At 41.2% G+C, this 18,447-nt stretch overlaps 1 long non-coding RNA gene across 2 annotated transcripts in view; it reads left to right on the top strand.

The window, feature by feature from the left end:
- The window catches only part of LOC148051456 (uncharacterized), a 32,391-nt gene that overhangs the window by 947 nt on the left and 12,997 nt on the right, over positions 1–18,447 (top strand). For both annotated transcript variants that reach the window (XR_015699764.1, XR_015699763.1), the window contains exon 2: positions 44–116. This is a non-coding gene — a long non-coding RNA (uncharacterized LOC148051456). The remainder of the gene's footprint in view (positions 1–43; positions 117–18,447) is intronic.

The following is an 18,447-nucleotide window of genomic DNA, read 5'->3' as shown; positions in this document are numbered from 1 at the left end:
ATGCAGTCCTGCTTACTTTGCATTTGTTTTTGCTAATTTACAGGAAGAAAATCTCTGAAGAAGCTGAAGTGAGGGAGGATGAGTGACTTTCTGAACTTCTGCATATACAGTTACTGGTAGGTAATTCTTCTGAGAATTTCTTGGATATATACCTGCTTGTGGATCCTTAACTCCAGATGCTAATTGAGAAGAGTACTAATTAAACAATGACTACCCTTCCAAACTGCCTCTCTAGAGAGATTTCAAATCCAAAGCTGCACAAAGAAAACATCAAGGTGTTAATTTCCCTAACAAAAATGTTGCACAAAGCTGCCCTAAACCTCCAGTCCCAACTCTGTCTACAAAATGTGGTTTATTTGAAAAAAAATTTTGAATAGGAGCCGATACTGAGGATTACATAGTAGTCTGTTACTGATGCTACAGAATAATCTGTGTAACTTCATAGAGTCTTGCCTTTCCCAGGCAATGATTTAACATCTTGAAATCAAGTTTATATAATCTAGTTTCCCCATATAATGGATGTGGTTTTGGGAAGAGCACTGATAAAAGCTATGCATTGATTGAAATGGAAATTCTAAACCACCTTCAGCAAAAGCGTAGATACAGGATGTAAAACCACCTGGTCCCTGTGGAACACAGTAAAATGCAAGCCAGCCATTAAACCTTTTAGTTCATCTATTCCCTCTGCAGATTTTACAGCTATTAAAAAAGACCATCTTTAGGACTAAGTGCTAAAGAGACTCTTACCCCAAATGTTATTCAATCCTACATCTTGAATGTGGAGATTATAGGAGGGGTGGAGAACATTTATGAACCTTTGGGGAACAGGTTCATGGTCAGTACTGTCTCCCTCCCTGCCCTCCAAGAAATTCTACAAAAATCTTTCTCTAAGTAGAAAAAACATGAAAGAAGTGCCATGCTAAAATAGTAAATTACAGATAGTGATGGCTACCTTGTTTAAAGAAATTATTTTTTAAGGACAGATAATACTAAAGGATTATGTGGTTAGCTGCAATCAGCTAGTGATTGACTAAATGAAAACACCTTCTGCTGTGACAGTGAACAAACTCTGAACAGTCCGTTGCTAAATACTAATATTTTGGAAGGACCTGGGCAGCCATGTTTCTGTAGTTGATGGTCTGCATTCAGCAGGAGCAGGGATTCCAGAGTGCAGCAGAGAATTGCCTGGGGCAGTCATGCGCCAAAGTGAGAAGTTTCTGTTGTCAGAAACTGCAGCAGTGGTTCGAGAGTATCGTAATACCCAAGTGGAGCCTATAGAAATCATTGTCCTTGGATTTTCCTGAGGACACACGGAAGAAGGTGAATCAGGTAGAAGTGTGGCTGACTTAATTTCCCTGACCCAGCAGGGATCCATGTTTCTGATGACCAGTTTTCTTCCTCACACCTGGATAAAAGCAGATGTTGGGTGGAACAGCTGTATCATGTCCTTCCCTAACAAGATGAGCAGGCCAGTGTGGTTCAACTGAGAGCCGAGTGGATGCTTTTGTCCCATAGACTGCTTTATTTTCCCTGGAGGTGAAAGGGAGCTGCCTCATCAAGACATGCAGCTGAGAGGGTGGCATGCTCCCTCCTTTGCTTGTTCACTCTAGCAAGGAGTGTCAGGTGGTGACGAGGAGGGTATGAGGAGAGCAATGAGGAAGAGGCTGTTGCTGGAAAGGGAGGTTTCACTGCAGCAGGACCTACTCCCCCTATCAGCAGGAGTAGTAACACCCTGAATCTCTGGGGTGGCAGCAGCAGCAATCCCGCCATTTCTTAGCGTGCTGAGCCAAGAAAAGACTTCCTCACAGGTGACAGCGAACATGTCTGATCAGTCAGAAGTATTTCAGACATATTCACAGTGATAAGTGCATCTGTGTTGTATCTGGTGGGATAGTCTCGTGAGCACTGTGCATTTCTGGATTTCACATCTGGCATCCACTTTGTCCCTGAGAAGCAGCAGAAGCTTTGGCCTAGTACAGGCAACCTACAAATCCCATCTAGCCTTACAACAGGAATGTCAGAGACTTCTTAAGAGAACCCTGAAGACTGTAAGTACCTGCTTGACAGAGTGTATAGGGCAAGTGGAGCTGTGCAGAGTGACAGCACCATTTGCGCAGCATGTGAGCGCACCTATGGAGTGTTCGAAGGACAGAACGCACCTGGCAATGTTGGGAATAGCAGAAGCGCTGTCCCAGATTTACCCTCTCCCCAGATACTCCCACTGGCAAGTAATATAGTCAGGCAGCTGTTTTGGCTGCTAGGAAGCCCTCCAGGCTTTTCTACAAACCCTGCTTCTTATCTGAATCAGCTGGATAAAAAGTTATTTTTGTACCTGTGTGCTAACATTGGCTGCTGCTAAAATGATCGTAAAGGTGCTGAGGAGACAGTCTCAACACTAGTGGTACGTTGGGAAGGGACTGGATATGCTTGTTGGTCAAACGTCTTTTTGTCATTTTAGCAATGTGTGATATTAGTAAGGCCCAGCAATATTTCCGGATTGCGTGTAGGTATGTCCTAGGTCAGTGATGTGCAGAGAAGAGAACTTTCTTCTGCCCAGAAAAGGATGGTCAGATATCTGCAGGTTTTTTTCTGTTTCAGTTTGCTTCTGGACTGACAAGAACCTAAAAGATGTATTTTCATGCTAGGGGAAAATAATTTGACTGCAGTTCTGTATCAGGCTGGTTTAGGACTGGGCCTATAATTGCCAGTTTAGATTTTCCTTATCAATTAACAATTGCTGTGTACTGTGAACCTTTTGGATGAATTCTTATAGGTGATAAATGTTGGTAAGGACTTACAAACTATGCATAGTAGCTATTTCAAGACTTTTTTTTTTTTTATAATATATAGACTTACTTATTGCCAGCATCGTGCCTTATTTGGAAAGCTCTACCTAGCAAGGGAGCCAGCGGGTAGTCTGGTAGATACTGTGGTAAAAGTAATGTTGCTAATGCAAAAATTGAAGATGTTTTTATGTAGTTGCTATGGACCTACTGAGTCACTACGTACAGAGCTTGAGCTTTTGCTGTCTTGCATGTTGTTTATACCCTGTAAACACAGTAGTCTTAACTGCTACCAAATCGGAGTGGAAGCATTTTGCACTTGGGTTTGTTCAGGTGTGAAGCAGTGCTGTAGGGAGGAGGCTCTGGAGAATATAGTCATCAAATTCAATCATTTTCTGTGAGAATAACAGACGCTGCCGTCTAGAGGCAGGCAGGAATGTGAACTGATGTGGTGCACGTTCATCACAGTATGCTGCTGATACTACTTGAAATCCTGGCTTACAGGCACGCTATTCCTCAGTGCTCCTAAACAGTGCAGTGCTTCTCAAACTGTGTGGTGGGCAAATGGCTTCAGGTGTGGACAAGCACACTCATAAACTCAGGTCTCAGCTGCAGGTTTTTGAGGGTAGCCCCCTAGAGAGGAAAAATTAGTCTGTTAACTAATTTCACCACAGAGTACCGAACATTTCATAGCCATTAAAATCCTTGTATACTGTAGCTTTCTGCCTGTGTTCCAGCTTCTACTGGCAAACAATTCCTTCAAATTAGCTGTCTTTTGATACACTACTTTTGCAAAAACCTGGTGATGCAAAATTGCAGTTTAAAGGACTATACTTTGTTGGATTTTACACTTCTTTGCTATGTATATTGAAAACATGCTTGACATCCTGATTTAGCTGGAAAGAGTTGGGGGGGAGTCATCAAACAGAATAAAATGGTTATTATGATTGTTAAGTACTTTGTGCCAGAAAGGACTGAATCCTCTTACGTATTTTGTACAAAGTTAGATGCTGGTGCTGCTCTACTGTGTAGGCAACCATTATGCACCCACAACAGCAGCTCGCACAAACAGCCTTGGGGATTGCAGTTGTCTTTATTAAGAGGAGAGTTGTCTACAAAATCTTGCAGAGATAGGCTGGAAAGGTTTGAATGTCTTGTGAGCAGGGTGGCACTTGTGATAGTGATCAGAGCTTATCTATAGCGCCTCTTCTTTGGAGAAGTTAAGCTCAAGACATGGCACAGGCTGTTTATGGTACAACTAACTGCGTCTTGATGCTGTCTTTCTCACAGAGACCATTGAATCATATGGCAAATTCAAATTGGATCATTAGAGCTGTACAAAAAGGTTAGAGGAATAGATACAGAATATGAGCAAAATAATCAGCAGAATGGGAACATGAGCTCACCTTCCTGTTTATCTGTGTTTTTCAGGAGCTTTGTTAAATATAGGCTTATGTTTCAGATCATGTGGGTCATCCTCTCTGAAAAATCAAGGCCTTGTAAATTTGCCTTAGGTTAGACACCCCAAATCAAGATTTTCAGATACCAATGTTCCTCTTATTTTTCAAGGCTGGGAGAGATGGGATAAGATCTCCCCTTACATACATCACTACCACATCAGTCTCTTTGGGCCTTTGCGTTGATCAGAGATGTCTCAGGCATTGCACCGTCCTGGACGGGTCTCTTGCTTTCCCTAGCCTAATCGCCCTTTTTATTTTTTTCCTTCCTCTTACAAGACTGCTGCCTGCCCAGAAGCTTCTTTGCAGGGCATAATTTTCAATCCTTCTGAGTCTAGTAAGCAAATTGGGAAGAAAACATCCTAAGGTAATACTGAATTATAAAAGTTCGATAGATGGTTTTGATTACGATGGTCTATGTTCCTGTTTGGTAGAAACACATTCTTGATAGTGAAGTGTTATCTCACAACATGGAGTGGTTTGGGGATTGCTGTTCCTACTTGGTATAATTAAGACACATGCAAAATTGTGTAATGCTAGAACTGTTCTCTACTTAGCTGAGACTAATGTTATTAAAAGAAATGGTGGATAAGTTAGGAAATGAACGTCCTGTTGCCAGGTCAACCACATTGCTTATTTTTAAGTATCAGTGTGTGTATGAGAAGGATAATATGTAGTGAGGACAGACAAGAGCTGCAAGCTCTCCATAGCACCGTGGGAGGGAAAGGTTATAGAAAATAATGCCTTTAGCAACAGTGACCTAAACCCTTCATTCTCTTATTGCTCTGTGTACGTGTCAGTGAGAAAGAGGGAGAATTATTAGAAGGATCAAAAGGCAAAATTCTGTTTCTTAATTAACTATATTTCAGTTTCCTGAGGATGCACACAACATATTTCTGTGTGTTTTCTCAGATTTCACTGGTGATGAGAGACAGTGGATCAAAGATATTGCCTCACTTAAACTGCCCTCAATTTCTTTGTGTTTACAGTAGATGATTTACTGCCTTTTCAGGTTTTGACTTTAATCCTGTAAATGTTGTTTTAGGGTTTCATTACTAACCTTGTGAAATCTACTTGCTATGCACAAAAAAAAAGGGGGGGGGGAAGAAAGTGTGGGGTTTTTTATATTTGCACCATCAAGCAAAAGGTTGTGCTGTTATGATGAAAAAGTGTAGTGGTCAGAGTCTTCCCTTTTTCTAGGCTGACGGTATTGGAAGTGTAAAGAGCGGTGGTTCATCTGTGTGAGAAACAGTGATGTTTTAAATAGAAGGTTTAAAGTCAGTCAGACGCACCATTAAACCTATAAAGTGCTTATTTCGTGAGTGTGCCCTGTATCTTACTGGCACTGATTTCCAGAAAATTAGGTATGATTCTAGCTCTGGTCTCTTGTTCCCCGTCTGCACAAGGGCTAGGAATACTGTGGTGGGAAAAATGTGCTCATGCTTGAAACGCAGGCAGTGCCTGTCTCTTTTCAGCAGGTATTCTTGCAGCCTATTAAGAGTTGCACAGATAGACTCCAAAGGGATTCTTTTTCAGTCCTTTAGCTGTAATGATACAAACCAAGATAATTTTTTAAAAGTGAGGTTTAAAAGTTAGGCTTCCAAATAAGTGCAATCTTTTGTTCTGCTGGGTACCCAGCAGTTCTTGTTTTAATCTGCAGAGGACTACTAGGTGCGCAGCATTTAAGAAAATCAGGGCACTTACGTGAGTACCTACATGCAGGTATAAGTCTGACAGGCACCCAGTTTTGAAAGTCTTGCCTACTGGGTGCAGTGTGGGTGGTCGAGAAATTTTAGGTAGGCTCCTTGGGGCTGTGAGATGGAACCATTGATACAAAACACTTGTTTTCTAGCTGGCAATAATTTTATGAAAAGTGGCTGTTAATCTTATCTACTCTAATGTGTTTCCTTTTCCGTGTTTCATAAGACATTCTTCATTTGACTGTGGGGAAATCAAGCCTAAAGTATTGTTGTATCATGTATTACAGCTGCTCCCATATCATTTTCTGTTCTATTTGCATAAGTCAGAACAGAATTGAACTACTCTTCTTTCCACCAAAGGTTTCTGTTTTGGTGAGGGGGAAAAGAAAACCAACAACTTGTCTTATAGGTTTAGAAACCTGTACTTTTATCTTTACAAAAATGCTTTACAAAACAAAGGGAAACAATGGCTTTTGCAGAGATTGTGCAAGAGAGAACCCAGGGGGAACCCAGGGTATTTTATTATTTCTGAAATGCAAATTGCAGTGAAGAAGGGACATTTTTCTGTACAGGAAAGCTCTGTCTTTTTTTCTTTCCCCCAGCTCTGAAGGTAGTAATACAGTATTTGTCTTCTGTTTAGGATAAGCGCATGATTGGCATTAAGTGTTGAAGTGTGTGTCTTTCTTTTATCTCCCAGAAGTACTGTTTTCCCTCTTTCTGTTCAGTTAAGTCATGTTCTGTATTTTATGCAACCTAGAAAAGGCTCTGTGTTCTTAATCTTGTTATCTGCTTTGTCAGCATTTATTCATTTTTCAATTGCCTATGGAAGTGGAAAGGTGAAGATACAGTAACTGGGCTCTGTAATGGCAGAATCTTTCTTTGTAAAACTGCTGCTTGCATTTTCTTCTCGATTTACCTTTTGGTCTATACACTTCAGCTTTAGGATAATCACATACTATGTTAAATACAGGTCTTCTGTTCTTCCACAGATGCACATAGCATGTTCAGGGAACTGAATATAATTATGATGTATGTAGGCAAGATGTAACAGATGTGCTAACCTGTAAAATATATGATATAATGTTATTAGTTGGAAAATATGAACTAACGTAAGTTATTCAACACAGAAGGTGTCATGAAATTATCCGTATCCTCTTTACTGAGTTTGTTACAGCAATGTGTGTACACAACAACATGTTACCGATGCATCAAGGTCTTTGTTTTGATACCCAGAAGTGTTGTTTGGGCTTTGATTTGCTTCCCTGTGTTCTGTCACACCCTATTATAAAGCTTTGGGTAGAGAATGTTCCCAGTAAAACAAATTAGGTCTGCAGACTGTGTGCTTTTACTAATTATTTTCCATATTCGCTGTTAGATGGATACTTTTCAGGTCAGTCTTACTCTTATGGAAAATTGTCTTGATAGATGAGTAGCTCAAAGCAACATCTGTAATTTATGGATATAGAAAACGCATGCAGTCTCTCACTGTCTTTACAGATGTGCTTTAGGGCAAGTGAGATGTTCAGATAATGGAAAGGGGGAGTGTTAATAAATCTCAGTCAGGAAGACAATACTTACATCTTTTCTTTAAAATAAATTCAAAGCTGAATTCTAAATTACTTTTTTAAAAATCATTGGTGCTTTTTCTTCGTAGTATTGCTATTGTTAAATTGAATGCTAGATAATATGCTTGATGTGTAATTTAAAAATACAAGTAATTAGATTGTGAGATTTGTTTTCCAAAACAGAACTAGTAAATCACTCAGACCCCATAAAAACGTAGACTAGTGCTTTTGATTAGTTGTTGGAATCATTTAAGTTGCTATCGGTGTTCATTGCAGAATTAGAGAAACTATTACTATATATTGGGAAAATGACTGCTGCAGTATTAATAACATTATTGTAATCTGTAAGGACTGTGAAGAAAATGAACAGCAGAGAAATTGCTGCTCTGGAACAGACCAGTGATCCGTACAGTCTTGTATCTTGTCTCTGACAGTAACCAATATGTGATGATTCAGAGGAAGAAACACACGCAGCCAATTGTGTTATAGCGTACCACAGAGGGAACTTTCTTTCTGGCCCCAGATGGTGCTCAGTTTATGCCTTAAAGCATGAGGATTGATAGCCATTGTAAATTTTACCTTAGCTAGTGTAACCAAACTGGATTGCTCCTTGCGGTCCATAACCTGCCCTTCACCTGGCCTTCGTAGAATTACAGTCCTGTCCCTTATTGCTGGATTCATAGCTTTTACATTTGCTGTTTTAAGCAGATGCAGTAGTGCAATCCAAGGACTTGTGCCACTATGTTACATGATGTCACACACCATTGTATTTTTCATCCATAACAGCCCGGTTCAATGCTTTTGGTTAAGCTGAAAATGATACTTTTTCTGTGGGGCAGAGCAGACACTGCGCTCACCCTGTGTCAATTTTCTGCCAACTTGATAGCAGCTGTCTCCTATTCTGAACACGGGAGCCTCAGTCATGGGAAGAGTTGAAGAGTATGCCTAGAACTGACACTCTTAAGATTTTTGTGTCATTGCAGTGGCCTGAAAGGATCAAAATTGGGTTTGAAGCATTACCACACCCTGCAAATCTTGACCTCAGCAGCCTCTGAAGGAAAAGTCAGCATCAGTGCTGGTCATTCTGTTCTTCCTACATGCTGCAAAACTGACGTTATATATCCCCAGCTGAAGACACTGGAGTGCAAGGTGCTGTTAGAGAAACGAATATTGCTTTATTGCAGTGCAAAGGTGACATTTGGACCAAAACTTAGGAAAGTTCCCTGGATTCAGCTGTCACAGAAGCAGAGACCAAGGTCTTTGTATTAAGCCTTGGTACATTTCATTTCTTACACACCCATCTAATAAAACCCTGTAGTCTGAGAGGAGCTTTCTGTCACCTGACAGTCTAGTAAAATAGTCGTTTATTGCAGACAAAAAGTGACCTGATTTCAGGCTGGCATTCATAATGCAAGGCAGTGCAGGCTTTTGAATCTGCTTGCACTGATGCTGCTGCCCTTCCAGGTCTTCTTGGGTACAAGGCTAGTGTGATGGGTAACAGCACTGCACGTCTTAATGGTCTGTGCATTGCCTCTTAGCAAGTCCTTCCCTGTGTCCAGGGTAAGGAGAATCTGCAACAGTACTTATGCAATTACTGTCCTTCTTCTCTTTGTCTCTGTGGGTGAAGATCAGTCTCTGACTTCACAGATAATGTTCAAAAAGCAGCAAGCAGTTACCACAGGAAGCAGATTTTGCTCAGCAGCTTACAGACTTGTCATTAGGTGCTGCCTTTCAGCCTTCCAAATGTGTGCTCCACTGTCATTTTGCTGCTCCTTGGGAGATAATTAAACAACTCATGTCTCCTTGCCAAATGACCAGTCAAAGCCAGGGAATCTGGGTTTCCTGAATGACAGTGGAATATCGTAGCGATCTTGGGAGAAAAAATTCCCTTTTTCACTGAGGGAGGGAGGCCCAGCTTTGTTTTAGACTCCGTCAGTATTACTGCTGATGAATCTTCCGGAGGGATCATCTAGGCTTTAAATCAGCAGGAAGAAATAACCCTTTTGTTGGTTGATAAGTGGCAACGTGTCACGTGGCCCATCTGTGAACCTCAGCTGATCAAATCCAGCAGAAATTGTCCTTGAGTTGTCAGGCTGTATGAGCTGGCACGTTGCCTCCTCCTTTATAGCAGAGTCCAGTTCTAGCAGCAGTGCGGTAGTTGGATGCTCGCTTGAAGCTGTGATATTTTGTATGTTAGTGAGGAAGTCTGTCTTTGTCCTGTGAAGGAAGGGACTTGTGGTGGTGATATGCTACTGCCTAAGTTTTGGAAAAGGGCCCTGTTGTCCTGGACTTCCACAGGCAGGGTTGGTCCTCACGGGCTTGCACGGTCGTGTCCCTTCACTCCATCTTCCTTTTCTCAGCTGAGAAACCGGGCTCTAGCCAGAGAGGCTACTTCAGGTGAAACTCCTTCTGATGAAGCAACATTTAGGTTTTCTCTTCCTGATACCGCTCCTTCCTCCCAGCCCATATTGGTTCAGCAACAGGGCAGCTCACTCAGAGCCATCTGGCTGGGCAACTGGAAACCTGGATGCAGCAGCCTCTGCAATCAATAACCGCAGAGGGACAGTGTTCGTTTGCAGCCCCGCTATCTGACAATGGGAAATTAGTGGGTTTTTGCAGAAGGTAAATGAAGTTTTATCTTCAGCAGATGAACTGGAAAATTCTGCCGGCTTAAATTCAAATCCCAGATTTCCTTACACTTCTTGGGTCTTCCATGTAGGCCCACAAAACATTTTCTAATAATGTATAGGTATAATTCCAAGGTAGTTGCAGTCAGTGGGCTGAGTACCTTAGGGGAAAAAAGATCAGTTTGGTGTGGTTTAAAGATGAGATGCACAGATTTAAAGACAAGAAATAAGAGGAAACCAGCTCTGTGGTTATTCATATATTAGACTAACATTACATACACACAAGAAAAACGTTTTCAAGCTTTCGATGTGCAAATTGTTCACTAAGTAAATCCAACATTTCTGTAAAGCTCTTGCTGTTACACTTGCTCTGTGATACACTTTACCTTGGTCTTAACTGCCTCACATTTCTCCTCATTTTAATCACACTTTCTTACGTTAATTTACAAATTTCAAAATTCAGAGATCCCCAGGCCATAGTTTTAAGAAGAAAGCATGTTTTATATTGAATAATGTGGGTAAGCATGAGGAGGTTATTGTGAATCTAGGACCTTCTGCAAAGTCTTGCAGTTCAGCTTTGTCCCCCCTGCTTGGCTGGGCTTTTATAACACTGATGAATGAGTGCTTGGACAAAAAGGTGGGGGGGTTGTTGAACTCTGAGGCCACATCATGGGCTGGGGGCATGTCCTGCAGTGGCAGTTTTGCAGCTGGAATAAGACATGCATGACCCTGCCTACCACCCGGCAGTGCTGTGTTTCCTTTGGCTTTGAAGGAGCTGGGGAGAAGCTGCTGTGCCCTGGAGCACCCTGGAAGTGGGAGCTGCCAGCAGTGTGTTCAAGGGACAAGGGAAAACCTTTAAACTCTGAGCTCCCCTTGGTAAATCCTTGCAGACTTCAGGCAAATGAAGATGATCAAAATCTTCCTTCCTCGTTCCATGCAGTCTTTTAGCCCCTGTTGACCTCGGCATCTGATGAGGGTTGCTTTGACCCAACAGCCCCTCCTTGTCACGGAGGCAAATTCTTGCCTCTGGGGTTAGGAAGTCTCCCGGTTCCCGCTGACCTCAGGGTTCAGCTCTGCCACGGGAGTGAGATGCTGCAAGTCAGCTGTTTGATGGCATCTTTCAGCTGTCTGAAGCAGCAGCCTCTCGGCCCACCTGTTCCGCAGTGCCGCAGGAATCCCAGGGCAGCAGCAGCTCCCGCCGCATTTCAGTAAAGCTGCCTGAGCAATACCCCACGTGTCTTAGCTTGTACAGCACATGGCTCTGCTGGCTTCAGAATAAAATGGTGGGGTGGCATAATTGCCTGATTCAGGCAGGGCTCAGGAAGGGGGCCTAGGCAGTGACGCTGAATGAGTTAACATATGCTCACGGAGTGGTTTTTCAAAGCGATGTGGGGAGCTTTCCTGCTAGGTAAGGTAAGAGAACTGCTGTTTTGCATCATGTCCTAGCCAGAGCTGTGAGAAAGAAAAGAATATTCTTTCTCTCACTGATGCGTATTAACCTCCCTTTGCAGGGATGGGACTCATGCGGTGGCAATGTCTGGATGCTGCAGATTACCCAGGAGAGCGTGTATTGTGCAGGCATCAAGTTTCAGCAGTGCTGGATTTTGTTTGGGATTTTTTTCCTGCAGCGTAACAGCCATGTTAAATTGATTTGCATGAGCCATGGAAGCCGTTCAATGGGAAGAAGGCTAATTGTCCCTTCAGTCCCGCTCTTCTCCTGTCCTGGCATGTGTCCAGGGAGTCTCAGACCTCCCGGTAATCCCAGAAACACATTCACACAGTGAGGTGTGGTTTGCGTTTGATGCGCAAAATGGTGGTTCATTGTAATCTTCCCTATATGTGTACTCAAGAGGCCTAACCTCATTTTTGTTTGGCTTGTGCCTGAGTGCTATTGAATGGACTTATTGTGCGAAATAACCGTGAGTGTCAATCTCTGGTATTTCACCTCAGAAATTAATAGTACTTTCTTGAGACAGTTTCCCTCAACTGTCAAAGCTGTAATACTGCTGAGCGGTCAGGCCTGGAGGGGGTTTGGGGAACGAGCTGCTCTGCATAGGTACGATCGTGATGTCAGGCCCAGACAAACTGAACTAAGAACACATTGGAATTTGCTGTCAATGTTAAACTTCCTTTCAGGAAAATTACTTAATTCTTTTCTTTTCCTTCAATTTTTCTTCACCTTTTTTTAATCCTATGTGGCAGATTTACATCCGTGTGAGTAGTTACCGGCTGTCAGAAACTCCTCTTCAGGAGAAACAAAGCAAACTCGCCCATCCCCAGCACAGTTGCTTGTGTGCTACTAGAGTCAACCTAGATTTGATGCTAGTTGATAGTGAGAGGTGCTGCATGACTCCTAAGTACTTCTTGTTAACAATGAGTAGAGAGGGGACAGACATGTTAGTGCTATATTTAGTATCCAAGTGTGGACAGTATGAAGCTATTTTCCTTAACAAAGTTTAACTCAGAACAAATATTTAACATTAATAGCCAGATGTATGTTATTAAGACCGTGATAGTTTATTAATTTGTTTGCTGTAATGTTTTTAAACCAGACATCCTAGCTAGATAACATTGGGTGTGCCATGTATAGTCAACTGTACTGATAGGGGAAGGTCTGTTACATCTGTTCTCATTAATGCCTTGGATTTTACAGGACTAAGAACACTTTAGAAAAAATAACTTCAGACATTATACACAGAAGTCATTCGTTTCATCATCCTGGAATGCTTCTAGGGAAGGTCTGCATGTCTTTTGACTCGCTACTCCATCTTCATTTACTTACCAGCGTCATTCCCTAACACACTGTGTCAGTGTTCCTGTGAGAATGTCCTCTAATGCAGGGAAAGCATTAGCACCCACTAATCTCTTCTAAATTGCTTTTCACTGCTTTTGATTCCTGAAATGTGATAAAGTAAATAAAATTGCAGGCTTTGCTTGCTTCTCTGGTTTTCCATGGATATTGTTATTATTTACTTTATTTATAAACAAATGCAGGCCAGCACATTCACACACATACAAGTGAAAGTGTCAGCTTGAGTCCCTTGCTGTTGCAGGCTATATTATATCAAGCACCACCATTAATGTTGTGACTCTTTTCCAATGGATAGGACACCTTGAACACTTTCTCCTTTCGCTCCTTGTCACTGCAGCACTGGCGGGCATCGTTAGTGCATAAAATGTGTTTTAATCTTAGGCCTCCTTAGTGGTGTGGAGTGGCAGGGGGTACTGCGTTGTACCCAGCAGTGTCAGTTGGGTTTCTTAGCTTCAGATGCTCTGATTGGCTCTTCTGCAACCAAATTGTCCTGGTACCTGAGAAACTGCTGCTAATTTTCAGCCTAATGGCCAGTTTATACCTCTTTTATTCTTGTGTCAGCTTTTTTCCTGCCTGTTTAACCCGTTGTAATTATAGATAACATCCTAGTTGTCTATCAAGCTAAACGTCTCGGCTTCTCTGTCTTTCTCTTGTAAGATACACACTTCTGGATTGTTGTGGCAGCACTTCTCTGCCCTGTTCTGCTTTGTGAGTCTCTGTCTGGAATGCTGAAGACATTATCACATGCAGTTTTTGAAAGAAAGCCCTTGTACAGTGGCATTAATACTTTTCTATCTACTGAAAATGCCTTGATTGATGCTTTCTAACATGACATTTGTCTCTGTCATAGCTGAATCTTACAGACCATACATTCTCCACCTTAGTAATTTCTTATTGATGAGCTCTCAGCTTATTGCCGGAGTTCTTGCAGTTAGGTCCCAAGTGCAGAATCACAGTATTTTTTTGTTCATATGGGACTCATTTCACATTTCTATTGTTCTTGTCACCAAAGAAATCCATTTCTTTTGGGGTAGTTATTGCAACCCTCCTCTCTGTTGGCAATGACACCCCACATCGCTCACTCTCGTTAACCCACTTGTTTATGCCAAGGTTATTAAAGAAAATGCTAAACGAGATTTATCCTTGAAAAACTCCAGTAGCCAAGCTCCCTACTGTCTGACATTCTTCCCTTAATACTTCTTGTTGCTGTTTTTCCTTCACCCAGCTGCCTACCCACCAGCTACTACTTTCTAAATTGACAAATGGTTTCCACTGGAAATGTTTTACTGAACTCCAGGTATATGAGACTGGATTTCTTTTGTCTTTGTCTAAAACATGGATTATCTGAGCATGTCAGCCTGGAGAACTCTTTGAATTTTAGCCCATTTTGTCTTTATGTCCATGTTCAAAATTTCTTCTAAATTCTCCCATACTCCTGAGGTGAGACTTTTGCAGGACTGTATTCCTTCATATCACTTTCCTATTCTTAATGCATATACTGTTCTTCAGTCAAATGATATCACTTCTAACTGGATAGACTATTATAAAAATACTTGCTACAAGACCATAGCAGACTATTATTTCTGTGAGGTATCGTTATTATGGAGCTGTGAAAATGAAAGGTGTAGTTCTGTTTAGCTTTATTTTCTGAAAGGAACTTCTAACGATGCTAAGATGAGAGAGCTCAGTTGTGTGCTATATGGGTGAGAAATCCTAGGCTGGTTTTTTTATTTAGCCTTTAGTCTTTTTAATGTATGCATTGGTTTTCATTTCAGTGGCTGTTTACAAAAACAGATCTTCTTGAAATAAGAATGGAAACAAAATGAATACAGTGGCTTCCATTAAAAAAGAAAAAAAAATCAACCGTTGTCAACGAGAAAGGGAAATGGCTTTGGTATCTTGCTTCTCCCCAGCTGAGTTGGTAATAGAAATTGAGAAGCACTGAAATAATGTTCTTAAAGGGCTGTTTTCGTTTTGATAGGGCTGTCTTTTTCTTGCATTTTAACAGTTCTTGAGTAGTCATCAACTATCTTGAATGTGACCTGACATGGCAGTACATGTTATAATCTTTTATTAACACAGGGGGTGTGATGATAAATTATGCCAGCTATGCATTCATTCACAAATTGTGGTCAGCAGAATGTAGTCCCCATATCAGTCTAATTTAATGACTTTGATGGGAAAGACTTTCTTTTTTCTTTTTTTTTTCCTCTTTAACTTCTTTGCTTGACGATGAACTTAATCTTAGAAAGGCAGAATGCCATCTTCCAAATTGAGATTTGGACAGTATTTGGACAAGACCTGTTCTCTTCTTAAGAAAATTGTGAACCGTCTGATAGACCCAAATGATGGGGGGGAGCACTGCTTTACATTCATTTGTGTCATAGCGCTAGTACCTCGGTGTCCCCTAGTATTAGGTGGGGAATTGCTGTTCACGCACTGATGTGGAAAGGAGCACATGTAGTGTTGAATCACTGGTAGTCCATCCGTGAAGGTGTCTGGTAATAAGTTAACATTGGGGAGGTTGCTGCCAGATGGTCCAGCTATGGACAAAAAGATGTTCTTTGGTTTCACTCCATCTTCAATTTTAGTTTTCATTTTGCTGTATGTGGATTTCATGGATGATGGGATCTCTTTAAGAGGCAGTCTGACTCATTTCAGGTAAACTATGCACATGAATATAGTAAGCAAAATTTGGCCCATTTTCGTTCATCGTTTTGTGCCTTGTATAAATGTCCCTGAGCCAGAGAATTTCTACATCTAAAAATATATCTAGATGAGCATTTGTTGTTTTTTCCCTTTTCAGAGCTTTGAAAACGGGGCGGGGGGGACACCCAATGAAATCCTGAGTGTGGTTATCACCTGGATTGCAGTGTGTGATCAACTCTGGAATAATAAACATTTGTAAGAGAAACGTATAGGCTTTTCGTAGAAACTCAGTGAAAAAAATATGATTTACAATAACTTCTCTGCCCCCAGTTTTGCATTGATGGCAGATAACAAATAGTAGAAGAATGTTTCTTGGCTTTGTTGCTACTGTATAATGCAGAGCTCATGCACATATTTAATACATTTTTAAATAAAAGAGGCAGTTTGATAAATGGGTGGCCCAGTATTGCAATCACACACAGAATGGACAGCTGTACTATCATTTCCCCATCAGTAACACAGAGTTTACATTCACATCAGATGCTAATGTAAATGTCTTTACATTTTCCGTTTGCTTAGGTATAAAATGATTTGGGTAATGGATTCTTTATTGCGCTATGCCTTGTGGCTGTGCAACTGATTTAATCTGGTACCTTACCTACCATCTTCTGTGGTAGGTAAGAAGATTGTATAGTGTAGAAAGCTGTAACTTAATAAAATTTTTGAGACCTCGAAAAGGTGTTTTGCCTTCCAGGGATTTCCAACTCAGTTTAAATATTTGCATGGCTTTGCAGCTAAGTGTTGACAGGGACGTGTAGCTTCTCATCCATTGGGGTATTGCACCTGAGGAGGAAAAGAATAAAAAACTATGTAAACCATTTTTTAAAATTCTTTTTGAAAGATTGCTAATTCTCTTAAGACAGCACCCAAATATTCATGCTTTTATCCCCCCCTCCAGAGGTGACCAGCCTTTACGTGTTTCTTGGCTGGATCCCACACTTCATTTATGGATATTCACAAGTTATCTAATAATAATAAGCAAAATGGAGACGAATCGCCTGTAGACCTTGTAGCCTTTGTGTAGAACTTGAAAAGATTGTAAAGTGCAAGGAATTGTTAGTACTAAGCATGCCAAAAATGTACTGTACTGTTGCACTCTGGCAAGTACCTAATGGCCCAGATAAGCTTCATATTGTGATGTTAGACTTCTCTTGCTTCTCTTAGGACTAAAGAGCTGTCAATGGGTTGCAATTCCTTTTGGTACCATAACGTATTGTTACAAAAAGAAATCTGATAAGTATAACTGAACTGTGTTGCATGTGGAGATGAACTTACCCTTCTATCTTAATCTTTCTCTGCAGGTGTTTTTCCATACTAGTTATAGGAGGGAAGGATTTTCTAAATGACCTGAGTGACATAAGATCACAGATTTCATTCAGAATCAATGTGTAAGTCTGAATTTTTATTTAAAAAACAAAACAAAAAACAACCAATTCCAGGTGCACTTTCATAAAACTCATGTGAGTTGGTTCTATATCTGCTTAGCCTTTTAAGGTCAGTATGGCGCCATTTTCCCCAAATCCCAGGGTCTTCAGTTGTGCGCCAGCTGGTTGGCAGCTGAAACTTCTGCGTTTCTGACTTGTGACACCTCATGAGCCTGAATTCCCGGAGCTGTGAAGCCTGCAGCTCGTTGGTGCTTCAGTTCCTACACTCCTCAGCTATAGAGTAGTCTAGCAGCATTGGCTTACTTGAAAGGAAATCCTGAAATTCCTGTTTGGTAGGAAACACAGATAATTTAAATTTTTATTCCTTTAGGGAACAAATGTTCCCTAGCTATGTTCCAAAGGTTGGTATTGTTTGTGGAGTAGAAACATGAGAAATCCTGCCCAGCTATGCTCTGAAGTCCCTTAGATGACTTTTGGAAATCCCACGCTGAGTCTTTGGCTGCATTCAGAAAGGATCACAAGCAGGAAGCAGTTATTGCCAAGTTTTCTGTGGCAAGGAGGTGAATAATGTATCGATGAGTTAAATTTGAACTTTTGCTTCATTTTACCATTTGTGATCATTATTATTGCCTACACTAGAATAATTCTCAGAGTTTGGCCTACGGCTACAACTATTCTGTTCCATCTGTTGCAGAGATGCAAATTTAAACAGGCAGAAAAATACCATCCCAACTCAATCCATGTATTACTACATCAAGGCAAAATTTGCCACTTTTCAGTATAAGAAAATCTACTTTGGAAAAAAGGTTTTCTATATCTGCTCGTCTCAGGTGATTTCATGGCTCCTTCTCCTAATACATCCATTCAGTGCTTTGGAAGAAACAACAGAGTGGCAGGTGGTGTAGTGCAGAGAAGGCTCTTGTGCCTGCTAATGCATTAGCTGTATCAAATAAACCTCCACTGATTTTACTAATACAGTGGTACAAAGGATAGAAACTGCCTAAGGCCCCTTCTGTTCCTTTGGAGTAATGGTAGCATTGGTGGGACCTTGCAACAGCAGAGCAATAGGGGGAAAATGATAGGCAGATAAGTTACTAGCTGCTGCTTGCTAAGTAAAATAGCAAAAGACAGAAAGTGCCGTGTTTTCTGTGTTTCCAGGTTGGTAACTGCAGTACTTCGAGTGTTGTGGCTGTGTGAATAAAATATTACCATCAATTTGAAGGAAGTTTTAGATCATACCGCTTCAATGTTCAGCGTAAAAGCTGAAGGGACAAGATCCACATCCTTTCACTTCTGTGTGCCCTTCCTTCCTTCCTTCCTTCGCTGTTCTTAATTTCTCTAACTACTCCGCCTTCCCTTTTTAAGCAACCTGTTGCACCTCCATTGTTTCTTCTATGCCTTTCTGCTAA

The sequence above is a fragment of the Nipponia nippon genome, unplaced genomic scaffold, assembly GCF_047370975.1.
Source record: "Nipponia nippon isolate SJK-2023a ecotype South Korea unplaced genomic scaffold, ASM4737097v1 scaffold_6, whole genome shotgun sequence".
NCBI classification, from domain to species: Eukaryota; Metazoa; Chordata; class Aves; order Pelecaniformes; family Threskiornithidae; genus Nipponia; species Nipponia nippon.
The sequence above is the reverse complement of the archived record's forward strand: the minus strand, read 5'-3'. Positions and strand labels throughout refer to the sequence as shown.